Genomic DNA, 5,866 nt, shown 5'->3' with positions numbered 1-5,866 from the left:
CTCCTGGGCCTCCCGAGCCGCAGGCGGCGGCGAGCTGGGAGCCGGGCACGGCGAATGCGGCGCTGACACGTGGCGGTGGCGGGGCTGGGCGGACGTTGTCCGGTCCGCGCCGGACACGTCCGTCGGTGCGGGGTGGTTTTAGGGTTTCGGGGAGAGGGAGAGATCTGAATTCGGGGGGTGTCTATTTATAGGCATAAGTGGAGCTAGGAGAGTCCAAATGAGGTGCGGTTTTTGGCCACGCGATCGTGATTGAACGCTCTAGGACATGGAGCAGAGTTTGGTGGGTTTTGGGCCAAAGTGGAGGGGTGTTGGGCTGCAACACACACGAGGCCTTTCCGGTCCCTCGGTTAACCGTTGGAGTATCAAACGAAGTCCAATTGATACGAAACTTGACAGGCGGTCTACCGGTAGTAAACCAAGGCCGCTTGGCAAATCTCGGTCCAATCAGGAAATGTTTAATCCCCACACACGAAAGAAGGCTAGAATTGACCACCGGAGGAGAACGAAGCGCCGGAATGCAAAACGGACAACGGGGAAAATGCTCGGATGCATGAGACGAACACGTATGCAAATGCAATGCACATGATGACATGATATGAGATGCATGACAACGAAAACAACACACGGAGACAAAGACCCGAACCCGAGAAATATATATAACTTAACGCCGGAAACGACAAGAGTTGGAGTACAAATTGGGAAAGTTACATCCGGTAAATCCCCATATGCATATATTAGGTTTGGTACTGTTCTGCCCTAAACACAATTTTTGAGTTGTTAAACATGCAAAGTAAAGCCATCTTGATAATCTAGGCATTTTTCGACCCCATTTACATATAGAGATTATTTAAAACCGAGCTATGGTTATTTAGTTATGAAATAAATCATTTTAACATGGCAATATGGGAAAATATATGCAAACATCATTTTGAACATTTTAAACATGGATGAAAATGACATATTATGAAACTACACAAAATTCTAAGCAACTTTCATGTTAAGTTTGTTTAAATCTGATGCACGGTTAAAGAGTTATTATATGCATGAAGTTAGAGGGTTTTTCTGTAAAACTATAATTCCCCGGTTAATTAGCAAAACACAGAGGCCAGAAAAAAATGGAATGGGCCAAAACTGGCAGGCCCAGAGGTGCATAGGGGAGGCTGGGGCAGCTCACCACTGGGCCTTGGCCCAACTAGTGGAGAGGGAAGGCCTGCAGGGGGCGCGCAACTAGGCCTGCTAGCGCTACGCTCGGTCAACACGAGAGCGAGACGAGCGGATGAGCTGCTGTTGTTTGTTTCTGAAGCACAGAAACAGCAGCACGCCCATGGAGATGCAGGCGACGACGGCAGGGGGGTCCCGGCGACGGGGACGGCGGGAACCGGCGGGAATGGGTGGATCGAGTCGTGCGGCGTCGGTTCCGGGCAACAGCGGCGGCAGATGGAGCTCGAGCGCGGGACACATCCATCCATGGCGGCGGTCCTGCTCGAACAGAGAGGCACGAGCAATGGAGAGGTGAGGAAAGGAGAAAGAGCACGAGGCGAAGGGAGATGGAAGCGGCGGCATGGCTCACCGGAGCGCATGGGGCGGTGCAGAGTAGCTGCTTGCTTCGGTGAGGTCTAGCTGTGGAGGCGCGCCGGCGTCGAGGTGTGGCGAGACGCGGGCGTCCTCCTCTACTCAAAGCAGAGGTCGGAACTGTCGTTCGTGGCGCGCCGGAAGTTGACAATGGCGAGGAGCAGCAGGGATGGGAGTTTGACGACGGGACGGTGACGACGATGGACTTGGCGCAGAGTAGGCCAGCGGGAGGAAGATCCTCTCAGGCGCGCTCGGGGTCGAGCTCGCGCGCGAGGCCCTCGGGCACGAGGAGCTGGGTACGCTGCAGGCTCGGGGAGGCATCGGAGGATCGATCGGAGGAGGCCATGGCGCTCCCTGTGAAACAGCACACGAGGAGAGGGAGTGGTTAGCGAAGAGAAGAAAAAAGGGAAAGGAAGGGAAAGGAAACGGAGGGGGCGATGCGAGTTCCTGGGGGTGGTTGCCGGCAGCGGCGCTGGTCGTCGGGCGAGGAAGGAGGCCGCGGAGGAGGTTCGGTGGCCAGCTGGTGCACGGGTTGTTGGGGCCTCGGGCGCTCGGGGCTGCAGGAGGTGGACGAGGGAATCAGGGGAGGCATTGGTTGGAGGGGGGAGATCGACATGAATTTTGGATCGGGGACGCACAAACTGATTGGATGGGGATCGATCCCGATGTGGGAGATGCAGTGTGGCGGCAGCGGCAGGGACAAACCCCCTAGAATTTAGGGTTTTGTCCAGATTTAGACTAGGAGTCTTTTATATATGGAAAGAGGGGGGAAGTTTAGGGTAGATTCGGACCCTTCGATCGAAATCGGGCGGTTGAGAAAAATAGACTGGTTGAGTGCGAAACTAAACCGAAGGTAATTGGGGAACTAGGTGTAGCGCAATTTGGTCCCTCCGATCAAAATCGGATGGGTCGAAATAACTAGGTTAGGAAGTCCAATAAACAAAACGGAGATGTTTTGTAGACGTTTGGGGATGATCCGGATCCAACAGTGATGAAAGTCTGGTTCGGTTCCGGGGCAGCTTTCGGACGCGCGCGAGGAGGGCAGCGGGCTGACAAGAGAGGTTAGGTTGGACCTGACAGTAGATAGTGGGCTGTGTAGACGGTCTAGAGAGGAAAGAGAGGGAAAGCCCGACAACAGTTTTTGGAGACCGAAAACGTCCGACGTTAGACCGGCTATACTGCCGCTATAGTTATTCGTTGGGGCGTCAAACGGACTCCGAATGCGATGGAACTTGGCAGGCGGCCTACCTACAACATAACAACAGCGCACGCCAACATTCATCCCATTTTGAGAACATTTTCTGGCCACTTATAAAACACTATTTCGGACAAGCCGTGGGCGCGTGCAAGTGTGGCTGGGCTCAGAACGAACAACGGAAAGAACTGGGAGATCCGGACGGATGCAAGTTTTGAAAAACATGATGATGCAATGCACATGATGACATGATAAGATGCAACACGCAAGAAAATGACAAAGGCAACGACGGCGAATAACTGGAAGACACCTGGTGCATCGGTCTCGGGGCGTTACAACACTCCACCACTACGAGAGGATCTCGTCCTGAGATCTAGAATGGCACCGGAGGGAAAACGGAAGAGAAATAGAAGAGGTAAAACTAAGTTGCTTCTTCGACAAATGAGTGAAACCAAAGAACCTTGAGAAGTTGAACAAATTAAAAGAAAGAAAGCAACAAAGTAGAACAAAGTTGAAAGCACTCCGGTAGGGAAGAGTTTCAAGGAAGAACAAATTCGGACAGCACTCTGGTTGAAACGGAAGGCAAAAACTTGATAAAATGAAAAGAACTTGAGCAAAAGGGCACAACACTCCGGTTAAATGGATAAGTATGAAAAGAACAAGGTCCTGACAAACATGAAGATGAGTTGAAGAGCACAACATCACAAAGCCTCCGGAAGAAATATAAGAATGGACCCAAAAGAACAGAGAAGAAGGCAACAAGTTCTGCCTGAAATGAATTTGAGAGAGCATCATTAAAAAGAAGGATTGAACTGAGTTGTTGGGAAATCAACAACGAAAAGAACAAGGTTGTAGTGGGCTTATGGAGAACATCTCAAAACTATGAGGTGGAATTCTGCCACTAACGGGAAAAAGAATTGGATTGATATGAACAAGGAGACGAGAAAATATTTCACCGGTAGGATAGATGAAGAACTTGGGTCACTTATAAGCACCATAATTAGCAACAATCCTTAGGGAAGGATTTAGTTGGAATATAACCCAAGATAACTCCAATGAAGAGGTTGATGGATTTAAAATACCCCATTCTTAACAACCTGTGAATCATGAAACATGAGCTCAAATTATCAAGAATGACATAATACCACCTCCAATGATAAGGTAGAAAGAATTGCACTCTGGATTGCAAGAAGAAGAAAACTTGAGCTCCTTTGAAAAGAATCTCGATGAAAACTTTGAGAAGGAATTAAATCTTTGACGAACCACCATGTAGAACCTTCATGAAGAACTCCGGTAAACAAAGGAATGTTCAAACGAAAAGAAAGATGAAAGGAGTAAGGTTGAAGCCTTGCAATGATTAGATGAAGCTTTGCGACGAGATAAAGTGGAAACTTGGAACTCCGGAAAAGAAAAGATGAAACAAGTGAAACCGAGAATTTGATGGACCTCCGGGATAAGGAATTGAATTCACTCGATGAAACTAGAATAAGAATTACATTATGCTTATCCTTCACCAATTAAATTGATGACAAGCAACGGATTTGACATACTACTTGTTCTCATAGAAAGGCTTAGCATAACTTGAGAACGTCTTCAACAAGTTATCGGTAGGATTGAGAAGAACGAATGAATATGTATGATAACGAATGACGAGAACTCTTGCACGAACCACCGTTAGGATTGACAACGAATAAATAGATATTATAGCAAGGAAGAAAAATCCTGAATAGCCACAGTAAGAATTGGAACTGAACGAAGTAAAAGGGATGAATCACCGGGAAGAATTATAAAAAGAACGAAGATACTTGAGAGGATTTAGATACAAGGAAACGGAAAGATCATGAATTTATTAGAGAATATTTGAATGATGCACCGGTAAGATTTAGAGAAAGAGAGTTGAAAGTTGAGAATGAATAAATCTGAGATGATGGACTCTGGATGATCAAACTGAAAAGACTCCTGAATTGCTCCGGATAGGTGAAAAGAATTCTCACAAACGAAATAAATTATGAGATGATGGCAACAAGCTACAATCATGAAACATGAAGAGAATGGAGTAAGATATGGAGGAAAAACTCTTCCTCGGCCTTCAAAATATGAGAATGATGACGAGAAGCACCACTATGAATTGTTGGGACACTCCGGAAGAATCGAAAGCGAAGAGGTAGAGTCAACGATGAAAAGAATTTGAAAGTGTCAGGACCCCGATTCCAAGTCACATCGATCTAGCCGGTAACACCTCATATCACATTGCGGCCTCACGCACGGTATCCCCATGGGTGTCGCCTTACCATGGCCCGGGACCGTTTGCGCCTTTTGGCTCACGTATATGATAGTGTCGCTAGCATCCATATGACAGAGAACCCGGGCCGACATGGCTAGTCGTGGACCCAAAATGGCACAGACCTATGGAGACAGACATACATGAATCACATCGAGCATGTCGGTTATCAGCGAGTGAATCCGGGCTGTAGCACTGGGCTAACAGGACTCTGGGGAACCCGGGCTATAGCAGGCTAGGCAGGACTCCGGATGTCACCGCGTGACATTTTCCCGAAGGGACAGACATAGGAACGAAGTGAAACACATGCCGGCCAGTCAAGTGTCCTGAGCAGTAGTGTTGGGCTAGCAGGACTCCGGTGAACCGGGTTGTAGCGGACTACTATGGCTCGAGGAACACTATAATACATTTCCCCATAAGAAAGGCTGCCAACGATAAACAACTAGATTGTCGGATCCCACACATACCAAGCATTTCAATCATACACACAATATGCTCGATATGTGCAAATACAACATGGCATCACAACAAAACTCTACAACTCAAGTACTTTATTTAAAGGCTCCAGAGAGCCATACATAACAAGTTCATATAGGTAGGGGTCACATGACCCGACACTCAAGTCATACAAGCATACAAGCACATGCGGAAGCAAATAGTCTGAGTATAGACACTAGAAAGAAAGAAGGCTTCTCGAAGCCTGTCTATCTACATAGGGCCCTCCATGGCCAGGATCACCACCTGGGTGGCAAGTCACTCATCGACATCGAGATCTACAGAAAACCCATCGGAGGGGGCGGTGTTATCGTCTGCAAACA

General features: G+C 48.1%; 1 long non-coding RNA gene across 1 annotated transcript; it reads right to left on the bottom strand.

Moving 5' to 3' along the window:
• Positions 1-1,032: 1,032 nt before the first annotated feature.
• LOC119332584 lies at positions 1,033-2,271 on the bottom strand. Its single transcript, XR_005161026.1, has 2 exons — positions 1,571-2,271; positions 1,033-1,479 (listed from the first exon to the last, which is right to left on the bottom strand). It is a non-coding gene; the product is annotated as an uncharacterized LOC119332584 (long non-coding RNA).
• Positions 2,272-5,866: the final 3,595 nt, after the last annotated feature.

Source organism: Triticum dicoccoides, chromosome 7A, assembly GCF_002162155.2.
Source record: "Triticum dicoccoides isolate Atlit2015 ecotype Zavitan chromosome 7A, WEW_v2.0, whole genome shotgun sequence".
Lineage (NCBI taxonomy): Eukaryota > Viridiplantae > Streptophyta > Magnoliopsida > Poales > Poaceae > Triticum > Triticum dicoccoides.
Note: the sequence above shows the minus strand (reverse complement) of the source record. Positions and strands in the feature narration are given on the sequence as shown.